Source organism: Schistocerca nitens, chromosome 9, assembly GCF_023898315.1.
Source record: "Schistocerca nitens isolate TAMUIC-IGC-003100 chromosome 9, iqSchNite1.1, whole genome shotgun sequence".
In the NCBI taxonomy this organism is placed as follows: Eukaryota; Metazoa; Arthropoda; class Insecta; order Orthoptera; family Acrididae; genus Schistocerca; species Schistocerca nitens.
Window position 1 is genome coordinate 382,284,614 of NC_064622.1, and position 17,898 is coordinate 382,302,511.

The following is a 17,898-nucleotide window of genomic DNA, read 5'->3' on the forward strand; positions in this document are numbered from 1 at the left end:
ACTAGTGGAAGTATTTGTCCAACCCAATATAGTTTTGAAACGTCCCCTTAGAAAAATTATCAATGACTGTGATAGTAAACTTCTACGTTATTTGATACAAAGACAGCTGAGTAAAACTGAACGTACTCAGACAGTTTTCTCTTTACTTATTCTGATCATCACTAAACTGACACACAATATTTTTTAGCGCAACGCAATCTGACTTTCAATAATCCCTACAAAAGAATGGCCCTGACTAACAATAACCTATACCTTTCATGAATCACTTACCTCACAAAAATCTTCGTTACTCGAACTACTGCAATACAGCGAGCGCCAATACTGCCAGCTAAATAAAAGATTCTAACTACTGAAGGCACTAACTACTGATAGGCATAGTTAGCAAATGAAATATGTTGATAGAGAATAGAGAACAAACAATGTATTTACCTTAATAATGTTCAAAAGCCATCATATATATATATGTATATATATAGGGTGAGTCACCTAACTTTACCGCTGGATATATTTCGTAAACCACATCAAATGCTGACGAATCGATTCCACAGACCGAACGTGAGGAGAGGGGCTAGTGTAATTGGTTAATACAAACCATATAAAAATGCACGGAAGTATGTTTTTTAACACAATCATACGTTTTTTTTAAATGGAACCCCGTTAGTTTTGTTAGCACATCTGAACATATTGACAAATACGTAATCAGTGCCGTTTGTTGCATTGTAAAATGTTGATTACATCCGGAGATATTGTAACCTAAAGTTGACGCTTGAGTAACACTCCTCCGCTGTTCGATCGCGTGTATCGGAGAGCACCGAATTACGTAGGGATGCGAAGGGAACTGTGATGGACCTTAGGTACAGAAGAGACTGGAACAGCACATTACGTCCACATGCTAACACCTTTTTATTGGTCTTTTTCACTGAAGCACATGTACAGTACCATGAGGGGTGAGGTACACGTACACATGTGGTTTCCGTTTTCAATTACGGAGTGGAATAGAGTGTGTCCCGACATCTCACGCCAATAGATGTTCAATGTGGTGGCCATCATTTGCTGCACACAATTGCAATATCTGGTGTAATGAATGTCGTACTCCGCGCAGCACATCTGGTGTAATGTCGCCGCAGGCTGCCACAATACGTTGTTTCATATCCTTTGGGGTTGTAGGCACATTACGGTTCACATTTTCCTTTAACGTACCCCACAGTAAGAAGTCCAGAGGTGTAAGATCAGGAGAACGGGCTGGCCAATTTATGCGTCCTCCACGTCCTATGAAACGCCCGTCGAACATCCTGTCAAGGGTCAGCCTAGTGTTAATTGCGGAATGTGCAGGTGCACCATCATGCTGATGCCACATACGTCGACGCGTTTCCAGTGGGACATTTTCGAGCAACGTTGGCAGATCATTCTGTAGAAACGCGATGTATGTTGCAGCTGTTTGGGCCCCTGGAATGAAATGAGGACCAATGAGGTGCTCGCCAATGATTCCGCACCATACATTTACAGTCCCCGTCGCTGTCGCTCTACCTGTCTTAGCCAGCGTGGATTGTCCACGGACCAGTAATGCATGTTCCGTAGATTCACTGCCCCGTGGTTGGTGAAACTCGCTTCATTTGTAAACAGGTAGAACTGCAACGCATTCTCTGTTAATACCCATTGACAGAATTGCACTCGATGATTAAAGTCGTCACCATGTAACTGCTGATGTAGCAACACATGAAACGGGTGAAAGCGGTGACGATGCAGTATGCGCATGGCACTACTTCGACTCAGTCCACCGGCTCTCGCAATGTCCCGTGTACTAATGTGTGGGTTCATGGCAACAGCAGCTAACACACCAACTGCACCCGCTTCTCCTGTGACGGGCCTGTTCGGACCCGTTTGCGTGCTACGACCGTACCAGTTGCATACAGTTGGCGGTAGATGTTTTGCAATGTGCGGCACGTTGGATGCTCTCTGTCCGGGTGCCGTTCTGCATACACCCTGCAGGCTTCAGCCGCATTTCGTCGACATTCGCCATAGATGAGTATCATCTCCGCCTTTTCAGAGTTCGAATACACCATGGTCACAGTTCCTACAACACTACACTATCACAGACGTCTGGTAACACGGTGAACTACAGTTGGTCTGTGTGCGGAGACGAATGCAGAATAACAAGCAGCAAGCGCTCGCTACATGCGGACACTGCGACAGCTAGACCAAACCACAACAGTGCACTACAGCCACACTCGTAAACACGGTCGTCATCGTAAACATGTCCCTGCAGATGCTGCTCGCCGACCGTGGCCCGTGTTTGTTACAACACGCAACTGAACGTCGGAGGTTTCAAGCGTCAACTTTAGGTTACAATATCTCCGGATGTAATTAACATTTTACAATGCAACAAACGGCACTGATTACGTATTTGTTTATGTGTTCAGATGTGCTAACAAAACTAACGGGGTTCCATTTAAAAAAACGTAGGTTTGTGTTAAAAACATACTTCCGTGCATTTTTGTATGGTTTGTATTAAACAATTACACTAGCCCCTCTCCTCACGTTCGGTCTGTGGAATCGGTTCGTCAGTATTTGATGTGGTTTACGAAATATATCCAGCGGTAACGTTAGGTGACTCACCCTGTATATGAGTTCATGATATCCAGTATTACAAATTTACTCTTTCTGATGGGCACACGTCCAGATCGTCCGCTCTCAAAATTCTGCCATCTCTCTCCCCGCATCCACCACTGCTCGCGGCTCACCTCCAACTGCCCAACACTACACTAGCGAATATTCCAACAATGAGTTCAACCAGCCACAGACTGCACACAGCACAGTCAGTGATTTTCATACAGAGCACTACTTGGCGTTGCCAACATGAAAACCTAAACAGCTCACTTACGGTTTTAATAGTTTTTTGTTGTTGACAAAGTCTACCTTATGTATCAAATTCGGTACTCTGACTAAGATGTGTCACAGACAGTCTCTCGTAATCGCTAAAACTTTCTCCCAGTTGTCTGGCGTTGTTTTTAGACCCCAGTAGCTCGTCTTTATGCCTAGTAGCTTCGTGTTATCGCATCAGTGAGTAGAATGTTTTTGAATGTCTCTCCCGATCCGCATTGGGCTAGTTTCACTGAGGTTTAGGTTAGAGCAAGACACTTTATCATATCACGCGAACTGCTGACACCAGATGTAGCACCCCGGTGACCGGACGGTACGTTAGGTAACGGTATTTGGTCGTCGAGTTCAGTATCAGACCAGATCATCACTCACAGAGAACTGGTCAGCTGTGGTCCGGTGGGAGACGCCCTTCTCTCTGCCTGAAGGCGTTAAGAAAACGTCATTAACAGACAAGCATTTATTACTCCAAAAGTCACTGTCGTTTCTCCAGGCAGCCAGCAGTAGCTCCGGGCAGCAGGGCGCTTGCCTCGCCAGAATGCGCTTACATTTGCGAGCGCCGCGACGCCTTGGCCGCTGCAAAGCGCGCGCTCAACGCCCAGTGACGTCACGGCACGTTGGCCGCAGCTTTGGCGGTACTGTCTGCTTTGCCTCTGGAGTTAGCAGCAGGAGGCAGTGGGTTGCCAGGGCGACCAGAGCGCTCTCGTGCACGTCATAGGCAGTGCCCTAGTAAGCAACCACTGCACAGAGTGAGTAACATCGGACTGTGTCGCACTGGGACCTCCATAAGAGGTAGGGCCGGCAGCCTACAGTAAAAGAAGGCTGGCGGCGACTGCAGCATGCCCCTCCACGATGACAGTTATTGACTGCTCCCTGGCCCACCTGTTAGGCCTCCGAAAGACTTAATCATGAACGTCGCACACAGCTTCCCCTCAAAGTCTTTATTCTAATTTCAACACTGCGGCTTGCAATGGCAAAGTCCCACTCGCACGACTCGCTGTTCCATCAGAGCTTGAAAATGATCTCCACACAGAGAGGATAGACTGACACAGGTCCTGCCTCTACGTTTGTTGTTGCCGGCCGGGGTGACCGAGCGGTTCTAGGCGCTACAGTCTGTAACCACGCAACCGCTACGGCCGCAGGTTCGAATCCTGCCTCGGACATAGATGTGTGTGATGTCCTTCGGTTAGTTAGGTTTAATTAGTTCTGAATTCTATGGGACTGATGACCTCAGAAGTTAAGTCCCTTAGTGCTCAGAGCCATTTGAACCATCTACGTTTATTGATGTGCAAACTGAGTACAAGTAGATCAAACCACTGAGTAAAAGTAATATTTACACGGGAACTATCACCATATTCATTGACATTGCGAGGTGACGATGACTTCATTTGGCCTGCTTTTCCCGACTGCTCAGCTTTCTGGCCTCTTCGGCAGTTGCTGAAAGGCGTCTTACCTTCGCCTTTCAGAAGTAGAAATGGACGTATTCTGTTTTGGTTGGCAGGAGAGCCAAAACCGTGTTACTAGAGGAGGCCGAAAGGCACGCGTTTTAGCTCACGCAGGCTGGCGTGAGGTCTGGAACAGGACAAGGAAATTAGAATTTAGAAAAACGGACGTAGCTGGTGGAATTCTTAACTTTAATCCGTTAATGGTGAACGTCGGTTTTGACGGTATATGATTCAATATCAATAGTAACTGATAATGGCGCCTTGCTAGGTCGTAGCAAATGACGTAGCTGAAGGCTATGCTAAACTTTCGTCTCGGCAAATGAGAACGTAAGTAGGCAGTGAACCATCGCTAGCAAAGTCGGTTGTACAACTGGGGCGAGTGCTAAGAAGTCTCTCTAGACCTGCCGTGTGGCGGCGCTCGGTCTGCAATCACTGATAGTGTCGACACGCGGGTCCGACGTATACTAACGGACCGCGGACGATTTAAAGGCTACCACTTAGCAAGTGTGGTGTCTGGCGGTGACACCACATATTCCGCAACGTAGGTACTATGAATAATCGTTGTTACGCCCGATTTGCGGTTTCTTATTTCACTCCACGTCGTCAAGACAATAACAGTAACCTTCCATCTCTATGATGTCATTTGCTATACTGGTGTTCTAGACAGCCAGCTCTTGTGGTGTGTAACAATTCCCTCCGTCTTGTGGCCGCATTTCATGTAACATCAGCAGTCCTTCCTTGGTGGCATTCCGACTGTCAATTGCGTACTGACGTTATGCGTAAGTAGGTTACAGTACACTTGTTCGCCCACTGCTTGAATATTGCTCACCAGTGTGGGATCCGTACCAGGTTGGGTTGATAGAGGAGATAGAGAAGATCCAACGGAGAGCAGCGCACTTCGTTACAGGATCATTTAGTAATCGCGAAAGCGTTACGGAGATGATAGATAAACTCCAGTGGAAGACTCTGCAGGAGAGACGCTCAGTAGCTCGGTACGGGCTTTTGTCGAAGTTTCGAGAACATACCTTCACCGAGGAGTCAAGCAGTATATTACTCCCTCCTACGTGTATCTCGCGAAGAGACCATGAGGATAAAATCAGAGAGATTAGAGCCCACACAGGGGCATACCGACAATCTTTCTTTCCACGAACAATACGAAACTGGAATAGAAGGGAGAACCGATAGAAGTACTCAAAGTACCCTCCGCCACACACCGTCAGGTGGCTTGCGGAGTATGGATGTAGATGTAGATGTACTTTGGTCATCTCTTGTGTTACCAAGGCAAAACTTCTAAAATTCTACTTCATTCCCAAGCCTATTATTTCGTGTCGCTTCACTGCTATTGACCTCCCTTAGGTCCTGCTCCAACGGTACGACGACAGCTTCGTAGGCTGCGTATGCTATGCTTAGAGTATAAGAGTAACGCTTTAAGTTAGAAATTCATCATTCAGACTGGAGGCTCAATTGTTATAACGAAGAGTGGCACTGACATGGGACAGTCTGTCGAAGAGACATATTCTGAAAAGATGTGGACAGATAAAGTCAGAAATGTGACAGTATCGCGGGGTATGAACAAAGATTTAGAAATTCTTAGTACCACCAAGACAAGGAAATTCGAATACTTGGGCCACATAATGCGCAATAACAAACACAACCTGTTCACCTACTACTTCAAGGAAAGACTGAAGGCAGACGTTAAGGAGCACGCAGAACATTATCCTATTTAAAGAACTTGAGCCAATGGTTTGGATTGGCACAGAACCGCTGTTCAGAAGAGCCACGGACAAACAATGGATCACGAGCTGATCTCCAAAGTTCTTGGAGGACGAGGCACTTAAAGAACAATAAGAAGACGGACATGATATTTCACTATGTGATCTCTTTATAATCAGCTAGACTCTAAACATTGTTCGTCTTGGTACTGCTATTATCTTTTATTTGCTTCGTGGACTTTCTGCTTTATGTCAAACAACGTACGCCAGACAACGAGCGGTTCCTTGTGCCCAACGGCAGACGGAGGTTTTGCCATGTCTAGAAGTCACGTCGTGAACACTTGTTCAGATCTTAGAAACTGTATATTTCCGGATCCGTGTTTAATGGAGTTGTTTTCCTTTTCTTATGAGTACTGCCAGGTCCCATAATAACCGATACCTTTTATACCCCATATTTCGTGACTCCACCTTTAGCTCCAGTGTGGCCTAGATGTCAATGACATCCTACCAATGAGATAATCCGGCTGGCTGTTGGAGTTCTGCGAGGGTGTTCCATAAGGATGTTCCACAGTCAATCGGTAATGAGTTCTGGAGACAATAACAGTCCATTTGTCAGCATACAACAACCCACATGTTTCACTGTTTGTATGTCTGTCTAACAGGAACTAAAGACGTTGTTGGACTGAGATCGCTACTGCATACTGGGGCTTCATCTTGTAGATAAGCTGGCTCAACAAAAAGAAAAGTTAGAGTTTAACTTCTCACTAGAGACGACACGCTAAACCAAATTGAGTGAGACAGAGAATGTGGAGGAATGGGAGTGTGAATGTAAGCTGAAGTGGCGCTAGAAAACTACGGAAGCCCCAAAATCGGTACGGGTTTATGCAGATATTCACCCTACTTCTGCAGAATTCAAGTCCAGTAACTTAACGACCTACGTATCCATCTGTATACCGCAAACCACCATATCGTGTGTGGTGGAGGTTGCATAGCTCTCAATATCATTTTTCCCAAATTTTTTTCCATTCGTGAAAGATAAACTGGAAGAACAACTGTCCTTACCCCTCCGTAAACCCAGTTTACTCTAGATCCAGCGAAATGATCACTGTGCGAAATATATTTTCCAAGAAGTAGAATATTCGACGACTCGTTTTGAAACGTCCACTCGTGGAATTTTATCGTTTCACCATACATAATGCCTCTCCTGTAACGTCTCCGACTGCAGTTACCTGAGCATCTTTTTGACGCTCTCTCGCTCACTAAACAAACACGTGGCGAATCTTGAAGCCGTTCTTAGAATATTTTCTGTCTCTTCCGTTGACTTGCAACGTTACCAGAATAATGAACAGTACTGAATAATTCGTCACTATAGGTTTTTGCAAACGAATTACACTTCTTTGGGATTCTTCGAATAAATATTAATTTGACATCTGTCTTCCGCACAGATACATACACTAACAACTCGAAAACGTCATTTTTGCCCTCTGAGATACTGAATGTCGCCCACTGGCGTCGCAGGTACATAATACGGTCCGAAAGTAGTACATACGGAACAGAGACATATAGGTAATCATTCTAGTGACTATAAGGGTTGCAAATTGCAAAATCCAATGACATAAGCGACTTTGACAAATTGTTATCATGCGGCACCTAGGAACGGGTGTTTCGGAAACTGCCACTGTCGTATCTGTAGAAAATGGTTGAAAAACGGTGAAGCCACGAGTAGGCCACAAGTTGTTGGATATTCACGCCTCATCACAGATTTGGAGGTCACCGGGATAGCCCATTCTGTAAAGCAGACAGGCGGTGATCTGTAACAGATCTCATGGCAGAGTACAATGCTACTGCGGGTATAAGTGTTTCAGAGCAAAAGCGCTCATTTTTTAACACGAGGCTCCCACTTGTTCCTGTGCTGACCCTTCGCCATCACCAGTTACGATTGCAGTGAGTACGAGACAGTGGAAATTGGAAAATACATACGTGTGGCCCCGTCGCGTCAATGATCTCGTACGAGCGTAGATATTTGTTTTTGAATAGACTTAGCGCTTCAAAGTTAAATTAATTCGTGTCTCTCATCGAGAATTTGTGTGGTTAGTTAAAATTTTCTGAAGCAAGTTTATAAGTTTGTTTACATTAGTGTTTAGTTACGTATTAGTACAGGTTACGAAACTATTGTGTTGTTGAAGTTATTTTCTGCTTTTGTGTTACGTATTACTATCAAACCATGTGTGACAATTGTGGTGGTTCCCGTAGAAATTTGAAAGAGGGGGTGTTCTGTATAGACTGTAGATTGTGGTTTCATTGGGGCGAGTGCAGAGGAGAGGAAACGAGGGTAGATAATGAGGCTCTTCCATAGCAGTGTAGGTAATGTGGAAAGGACAGAAAAATCGGGGAACAGGAGGCAAAGATTTGTGCCCTTAAGGCTGAATTAGAAATCGCGAATTTGGAATTATGTAAACTAAGGGAGGAAAAGGTCTCTGGGCGCTGGGAAAACGTAGCAAGCAAAGGGAGAAAAAGGGAAACAATTCATAAAACTTCTGAAATTCAGTTAGCACATCAGTTTGGCTTGCTATCTGAAGTTGTGGAGGAAGAGCCTCATTCGGATGTACTTGAATGTTGGTCGAAGCAGAATACTAACTTAAAGAAAAAAGACAGGTCGGGGTCAAACCAGAATAGGAAAAGAAAAATTCTGCTTAAAGGTAGTAGTCATGGGAGGGGTATGGGCCAACAGCTTCAGGAGAAATTAGGGACAGAGTACCAGGTCACAAGTTTTGCGAAACCAAGTGTTAGCCTTAGCCAGGTGACAGAAAAATTAGGTAAGCTATGCAGGGACTTTGAGAAGGAAGACGAGGTAATTATAGTTGGGGGAGCAGGAAACATCCTGGCTATGAATCCAAGGTATAGCATTAGGAGTGACCTGGATAAAATAGGAGCAGAAACTGAGCACACGTATGTGGGGTTTGTGGAGGTCTTTCAACGCCATGATCAGCCCTGGGTAAATACTGCTGTACGGCTTGTTAACACTGAGCTGAATGGGATGCTCCAGACACCGGCAAAGTCTCACATGAGTGTTGTTTCAGTTGATGCTATTGGTAGGTGGGGTTACACAACACATGGCCTGCACCTTAATAGAAAGGGGAAAGATAAGTTAGGTTCTCTATTAGCAGATATTGTAAGAGGGGCTACAGTCACACAAAGGGTGATCCCTGTTGTTATTGGGACCAGACAGACAGGTTTTTTTAAGTTAAAGCGAAATTCCAGACAAACAACAACCAAGGAAAATAGAAGAAAAGAAACTTCATGCACAGCAAATAAGGATAAATCTAAGAGTGGTGTCAACTTACTTCACCAAAATATCAGAGGAATAAAAAATAAAGTAGAAGAGCTGATAATGTGTTTAGATGATCTCAAAATTAAGAATGAGATTAATATACTTTGTCTGTTTGAGGACCATGTAACTGTGGGGATGAAAAATGTCAGTATAAATGGGTATAATTTAGCATCTTACACTTGTAGATCTAGTATGGATAAAGGAAGAGTTGCCATTTTCATAAAACAAGGGTATAAATACAGAACTGTTGAAGTAAGCAAATTTTGTGTTTATCAGCACTTTGAGGTTTGTGCATGTGAACTTCAGCTAGATAATGTTCTGTTGATATTAGCAACAGTGTACGGGTCTCCACTAGGAGATTGGGAGCTATTCATAAAAAAGTTTGACTTCCTATTGTGCTGTCTGTCAGACAAAAAGAAGAAATTATTCTGTAGCGATTTCAGTGTTAACTTTCTAAGCAACTCTGATAGGAAAAGTGAACTAGAGGTGTTGTTAACAAGATAGAATCAGTGATCAATTTCCCTACACGTATAGCTCAGGACAGTAGTACCCTAATAGATAATGTATTTGTACAGAAAGAGGATGTAGAACAAACACATGGTTTCCCTGTGGTAAATGGATTATCTGACCATGATGCACAACTCATTAACTTACAAAACCTAACAGGGTGTACACTTCAGAAACCATTAAGTAAAAGTGTGACGGTGCTCAACCCGGTCTCTATAGATCACTTCAGAGAAAGTTTAGGAAATGTAAACTGGGAAGATGTATATAATGAGCCAAATACTAATTAACATTGTTTTCCAATGAAAATTACTAAATGCAACACCATAAACTTTACAAAGAAACCTTGGATTACTACAAGTATTAAAGTGTCTTCAGAAAGAAAAAGACAGCAATAACTAGTAAAAATCCAGAAGCAGTTTTACGCTATAAAAATCATTGTAACATACTGAGAAAAGCTGTACGGAAATCAAGAAATATGTATGTTAGAGAAGAAATGAATAACTCCAGCTATAAAATCAAATCAATAAGGAATGTTGTTAGAAGGGAGACAGGAGAAGTAACCACTGGGGTAGGTAGTAGTACGGTTAAAGAGAATGAGATTATCTTAACCAACAGTACACAGATAGCCAATGTATTTAACAATCACTTCTTAAGTGTAGGAGAAAAAATTGGTGAGAATAGTTCAAAAGAAAAAGCCAGGCGGTACATGAAAGAGACAGTTTTGAAAAATTTTAGTCAGATTAAGTTATATCTAACAACCTCTTGTGAAATAAGGAAAATGATTAAATCTTTGAAAAATAAATGTTATGTTGGAGTAGATGACATCTCTAACAAATTATTAAAACAATGTGGAGCAATTACAGCTGACGTTTTCAGTCACCTATGTAATGCATCAGTGACTCAGGGTATTTTTCCAGACAGGTTAAAATATGCCATTGTCAGGCCTCTCTACAAAAAAGGTGAAACCACAGATGTCAATAATTATTGGCCAGTATCCTTGCTTAGAGCATTTTGAAAACTCTTTGAGAAAGTAATGTACCCAAGAGTGGTTAGCCATCTCAACAGTAATGGGATAAATCACAGTTCAGATTTCAGAAATGCTGTTCCACTGAGACAGCAATATATAATTTCACTGTCCACATAATAGAGTCTTTAAATAGCAAAATGTCACCAGTAGGAATATTCTGTGACTTATTCGAAGCATTTGATTGTGTGAACCATGACATTATGTTAGAGAAATTACTCTTCTATGGTATAAATGGAACAGCATATGAGTGGTTTAAGTCATATCTACAGAACAGGAAGCAAAAAGTATCTTTATATGCTTCAAGTGATTCAAAAGAGTCTGCCACTCCATCTAACTGGGGTGAAATTACATTAGGTGTTCCACAAGGTTCAATCATGGGTCCCCTCCTGTTCATGATATATGTGAATGACCTCCCTTCTTATGTGAAACAAGATGCTGAACTGACATTGTTTGCTGATGATACAAGCATAATTATTAATCCAGTAAAAGAAAGTCCGATAGAAAATGATACAAATAAGGTCTTTGGAAAAGTTATTAATTGGTTTTCGGCCAATGGGCTTGCTCTGAACTTTGTAAAAACACAGTACATCCAATTTTCTTCTGCAAAAAGTATAATTCCTTCAATAAACATAACACATCAAAAGAAGTCAGTAGCCAGGGTAGAGCATAGATGAGAACCCTAATTGGAAAATTCATATTTTGGATCTCCTAAAGCGACTAGGTTCAGCAACTTTTGCAATCAGAATAAATGCCAATTTTGAGGATGTAGAAATTATTAAACTAACATACTTTCCGTACTTTCACTCTCTGATGTCATTCGGAATAATATTCTGGAGCAACTCAACACTTAGGCAAAATGTATTCACTGATCGAAAGAAAGTAGTAGAATAATGTGTGGGGTTCATAGACGCACATCTTGTACGCATCTGTTTAAAAGGTTAGGAATTCGTACAACTGCTTCACAGTACATTTACTCAGTAAGGAAATGTTTTCTCAACAACGTGGACCAGTTTAAAATCAAAAGTGACATTCTTGATTACAATACCAGAAAAAACAAAGACCTACACTATTCTTTACTTAACCTATTTTTGGCACAGAAAGGGGTCAAATATGCTGCTACAAAACTTTCTGATAAATTACCAGATGAAACAAAATGTCTGACAGACAGCAGTAACAGCTTCAAAAACAAATTGAAATCATACCTCCTTGACAGCTCTTCTATACCATAGATATACCATAGATGAATTCTTGAATATGAGTAAATAAATCTGGAGATATAATATATGCATTCAGCTTGATGTCTTCCCTGGCAGTGATGGTATCGTCCACCAGAATCGCCGTCCGTGTCAGAAGGACAGAATCGTGCTGCGGTGGTTCGAGGAGCACGATAGCGAATTCACTTTGACTTCTTGACCACAAAATTCGCCTGGTCTGAACCCTAGGAAACACATCAGGGAAACTATCGGGCTCCACCTCCGCTCTCATAAACCACCGGCCGTTAATTCATCCAAACTACGTGACTGTGCGTAGACCTCTAGCGCCAGACAAATCCGAAAACCTACTAAATCCACGCCACGCAGAATAGCTACTGTTTAGTGTCACAAAGGTTACCCAACACGCTACTAAGCAGGTGGTAATAATTCTTTGCTCGTCAGTGTATACGTGGTCGCTCCATCTTAAATCACGCCTGACAAATACTCATGACTCATTCCAGGACTGATGGCCTATCTCATGGTCACAAGTCGTCGGATCGTTCACGTGTACGACATTACATTTTGATCGTGTGAATCAACAACCTATCTTAGCACCTTGTGCTCATGTATTGTTATTCTAGAGGATACATTTTGCAGCAAGTTTCTCCCGACTTCATCTCCCCGTACAGAACTGCAAGATGTGAGGACAGGCCTCTTTGACACTAACGTTATGCTCTCAGTCATTTATTTATCTATTTGCGACATCCGATTTCTCCCTTGTTTGCCTACCATGATTTTAGCCCTCGAGCCAATCTCTACAGCTCAAGTTAGCATGACATCAGACATTCTCAGTTTTTTTGTTGTATAAATTCATATCTTTGCTTTCCACTATTACCTTTGTCATCTATGGCTTCGTCTAGTAACATGGAACTTATCTGCTACCGTCTTAGTGTATTCGTAATCAACCTGCCCCTCTTTCTTGTCAGTGCTTGGCACGTACTCTTTACGCTCTGGCTTTACGGAGACCCTGCTCATTTGGTACCGAATCAATGTGTTTAATTTACATGATGAGACCACTAGAATAAGGTTAGAGAGATTAGCACTCGTACAGAAGCAACAGATAATCGTCTTAATCTCTCTCAACAGGTGAATGGAAAAGGATACAAATTTGATAATATTTGCAGGACTACCCTCCGCCATGTGCTGTACTATGGCTTGCCAAAGATATACGTAGCTTTAACAGCTCGAAAAACTCCACGAAAACGACGTCTGGTCCAAATGTCCTTTCTAATGTCCCACATTTGATACCTCATCTACATACACGTCGGTAATAACGATACACCCCTCCCCCCCACCACCCCCTACCACCACCCCTACGTTCCCGTGTTTGTCAAAAGCCACCATTTTAGAACTAAACGAATATTAGTCAAAACCGTGTCTTGGGAAAACCCATGGCGCTCAATGCAGAAATGACTCAACTTTTTAATTTATTTATCATTTTTCCAATAACTATGCAGAACGTTTGTACCATACTGGGCTATACATGTTACAATGGACAGCGTGTTTCAATATATTCCAGAATGTGTAAATATTTATTTTTAATTCTGCAGACGGTATACTGGTAACTTGTTTCCTGATAAACAAAAGGCCAAAACAAACATTGTCTCATTTTTTGGACTTTGGTTAAGGTTGCCTGTGTCATATGAGTTTGATATTTGTTTTCTGAGTTAAGAGCAAAAGGGGTATCATTTCACCAAGGGTAGTCCTGTGTAGTTAAAAGACTGTCTGTTCAAACTACTCAGAATAGTTATCAGGGACGTTTTCTAGCTTTGCTTCGCAAGATATTTAATCATCTTTGCTTGAAGAAATGCACATTTGCGTCACCTTTTTCCGGAAGGTTGTAATCTTAAATTAGTGACACATGACATTTGTACTTCCACGCTGCCGTCCTCGACTTTTTCTGAAGATTTTTTATCATGTACTCTAACGTCGCGTTACTCAAATAGTAAGAGTACCGGTTTCTACGTATTAAAAACCCACCATTAGATTACATGCTTTAAAAAATGAGTAAAATACTAGGAATCTACTTAACAAATTAACTTCTATAAACATCTGTAAGTACTTTAATACTTTGTTATTCCCGCCGTCCAAGCTGACACTCGGTGCGGTGGCTGATGGGAGCTGCTGTAAAGGATTCAGCCATTTAAAGTTGTTCCCGTCAGCAACCGAGCTTAGTGTAACCTTGGACTGCGTGTGTAGCGCACAGTGTATTCTTCAGTAAAGAGTCCCAAACAGGCCCTGACAATTTAAACATACGTGTGCTCTGATTGCTGAAAACGAGGAATACAGTCAGCTATCGTGATACAATGTCCAGCCACATTAACGAGAGGCCATGAGGTTCTGGAAGGTAGTGAAAGGGATGTGAAGCCATGTCGAATCCAGTGCCGCGCTAGGTTTTGTCGATTGAGGATCCAGGGAGTGAACAACCCGATTGAGATGGGCTCGCAGATTCTCAACAGGGTTTTAATTCGGTGATTACGGTGAGCTCATCCAGGTGCTCTTCGAACCACGTACGTAGACTAAAAACTGTGTGACACGTTGCATAATCCTGCTGGTAGATGTGTCTCCCAGAATGATGAGACCACCGAGGGAATGCCACGAAAACACTCCCCAGACCATAACGCTCCATCCTTCGGCTTCACTCTTCCTTTTAGACGTTTCACACCCACTACCCCTACAGCCATCTGTCCGATGGAGCACAAAACGTGATTAATCTGAAAAGGCCACCTATCGTCACTTAAAGGATGTCAAGATGCGGTACTGGCGTGCAAACTCCAGCCTTCGTTGTCGATGAATAGCAGTCCTTAGGCGTGCATGAACCAGACGCCTGCTACGGAGGCTCATAAGCAGGAACATTCGCTGAAACGTACACCACAGTTGCTCAGTGTCGGTTTTTAACTTCGTCATTTTCCATGCACAGTATACTTTAATCACAGAGGCACACGAACAGTTTACAAACAAAGCTGATTCGGAAATGGTTCCACCCTTGGCCCAAAAGCCAATGATTATGTCATTTTGGACGCCACATAAATCGACCCCTTTCCACATCTACATATACGTGATTACTCTGCTATTCACAATAAATTGCCTGGCAGAGGGTTCAATGAACCACCTTCAACCTGTCTCTCTACCGTTCCACTCTCGAACGGCACGCGGGAAAAACGAGCACTTAAATTATTCTGTGTGAGCCCTGATTCCTCTTATTTTATCGTGATGATCATTTCTCCCTATGTAGGTGGGTGGCAACAGAATGTTTTCGCAATCGGAGGAGAAAACTGGTGATTGAAATTTCATGAGAAGATCCCGTCGCAACCAAAAACGCCTTTGTTTTAACGATTGCCACTCCAATCCACGTATCATTTCTGTGACACTATCTCCCCTATTTCGCGATAATACAAAACGAGTTGCCCGTCTTTGTACTTTTTCGATGTCATCCGTCAGCCCCACTTGATGCTGATCCCACACCGCACAGCAATACTCCAGTATAGGGCGGACAAGCGTGGTGTAAGCAGTCTCTTTAGTAGACCTGTTGCACCTTCTCTAAGTGTCCCGCCAGTGAATCGCAGTCTTTGGTTTGCTCTAGCCACAATATTATCTATGTGATCGTTCCAATTTAGGTTATTTGTAATTGTAATCCCTAAGTATTTAGCTGAATTTACTGATTTCAGATTTGTGTGACTTATCGCGTAATCGAAATTTAGCTGATTTCTTTCAGTACTCATGTGAATAACTTCACACTTTTCTTTCTTCACAGCCAATTGATACATTTCGCAACATACAGATAACTTACCTAAAACATTTTGCAAGTCGTTTTGATCATCTGATGACTTTACAAGACGGTAAATGACAGCATCATCAGCAAACAATCTAAGACGGCTACTTAGATTGTCTCCTATGTCGTTAATATAGATCAGGAACAATAGAGGTCCTATAACACTTCTTGGGTAACGCCGGATATTACTTCTGTTGTACTCGATGACTTTCCGATGAACTGTGACCTTTCTAAAAGGAAATCACGAATCCACTCGCACAACTGAGGCGGTACTCCGTAGGCACGCAGTTTGGTTAGAAGACGCTTGTGAGGAACGGTGTCGAAAGCCTTCTGGAAATCTAAAAATATGGAATCAATTTGACATCTCCTGTCGATAGCACTCATTACGTAATGAGTATAAAGAGCTAGTTGTGTTTCACAAGAACGATATTTTCTGAATCCGTGCTATGTGTCAACAAATCGTTTTCTTCAAGGTGCTTCATAATATTCGAATACAGTATATGTTCCAAAAACCCTGCTGAAAATCGACCTTAGTGATATAGGCCCGTAATTCAGCAGATTACTCCTACTTCCCTTTTTGGATATTGCTGTGACTTGAGCAATTTTCCAGTCTTTAGGTACGGATCTTTCTGTGAGCGAGTGGTTGTATATAATTGCTAAATATGGAGCTATTTTATCAGCATATTCTGTGAAGAATCTGACTGGTATACAATCTGGACCGGAGGCCTTGCCTTTATTAAGTGATTTAAGATGCTTTCTTACACCGGGGATATCTACTTCTATGTTTCTCATCTTGGCAGTTATTTTTGATTGAAATTCAGGAATATTTACTTCGTCCTCTTTGGTGAAAGAGTTTCAGAAAACTGTGCTTGATAATTCTGCTTTAGTGGCACTGTCATCAGTGACTGCACCGTTGTTATCGTGCAGTAAAGATATTGATTGCGTCTTGCCACTGGTGTGCTTTATGTATGACCGGAATCCCTTTGGGTTTTCTGCCAGATTTCGAGACAAAATTTTGTTTTAGAAATTATTAAAAGCATCTCGCATTAAAGCACGCACTATATTTTGAACTTCTGTATAACTTTGCCAATCTTGGGGATTTTGCGTTCTTTTAAATTTGCCATGCTTTTTTCGTTGCTTCTGCAACAACGATCTGACCCGTTTTGTGTACCTTGGGGGGATCAGTACCATCACTTATTAATTTATGTGGTATATATCTCTCAATTGCTGTCGATACTATCTCTTTGAAAACATTCCACAACTTTTCTACACTTAGATGATCAGATCGGAAGGAGTGACGACTGTCTCTTAAAAAGGCGTTAAGAGCATTTTTATCAGCTTTTTTAAATAGATACACTTTGCGTTTCTTTTCGATGGTTGTAGGTCTTACGATATTCAGCCTAGCAGCAATTGCCTTGTGGTCGCTAATCCCTGTATTCGTCACAATATTCACTATTTGTCCAGGATTATTTGTTGCTAAAAGGTCAAGTATGCTTTCACAACCATTTACGCTTCGCGTGGGCTCATAAACTAATTGTTTAAAATAATTTTCTGCGAAAGCATTCAGTACAATTTCGGATGACTTTTTATGCCTGCCGCCGGCATTAAACGTATAATTTTTCTAGCATAGCGAGGGTAGATTGAAGTCACCACTGACTATAATTGTATGAGCGGGGTACTTATTTGTAATGAAACTCAAGTTTTCTTTGAACTGTTCAGCAACTGTATCTTGTGAGTCGGGGGACAGAACAATGACTGCACTGTTTTGCGCCTCCCCTAGACACTCTTTAGATACTCACCACTGCTTGTGTTGCAGCCCGACGATTGTAATTGGTTGTTGCACTTTAACGTCGAACATGGGAGTTCGTCACATTAATGTGACTGGACCATGTAGTATTGAGTTGCTGGTCTTTAAATCTAAGATTAAAAATATTCAAGATATGTAATTGATTTATGGAATTTCAACACTGCGTT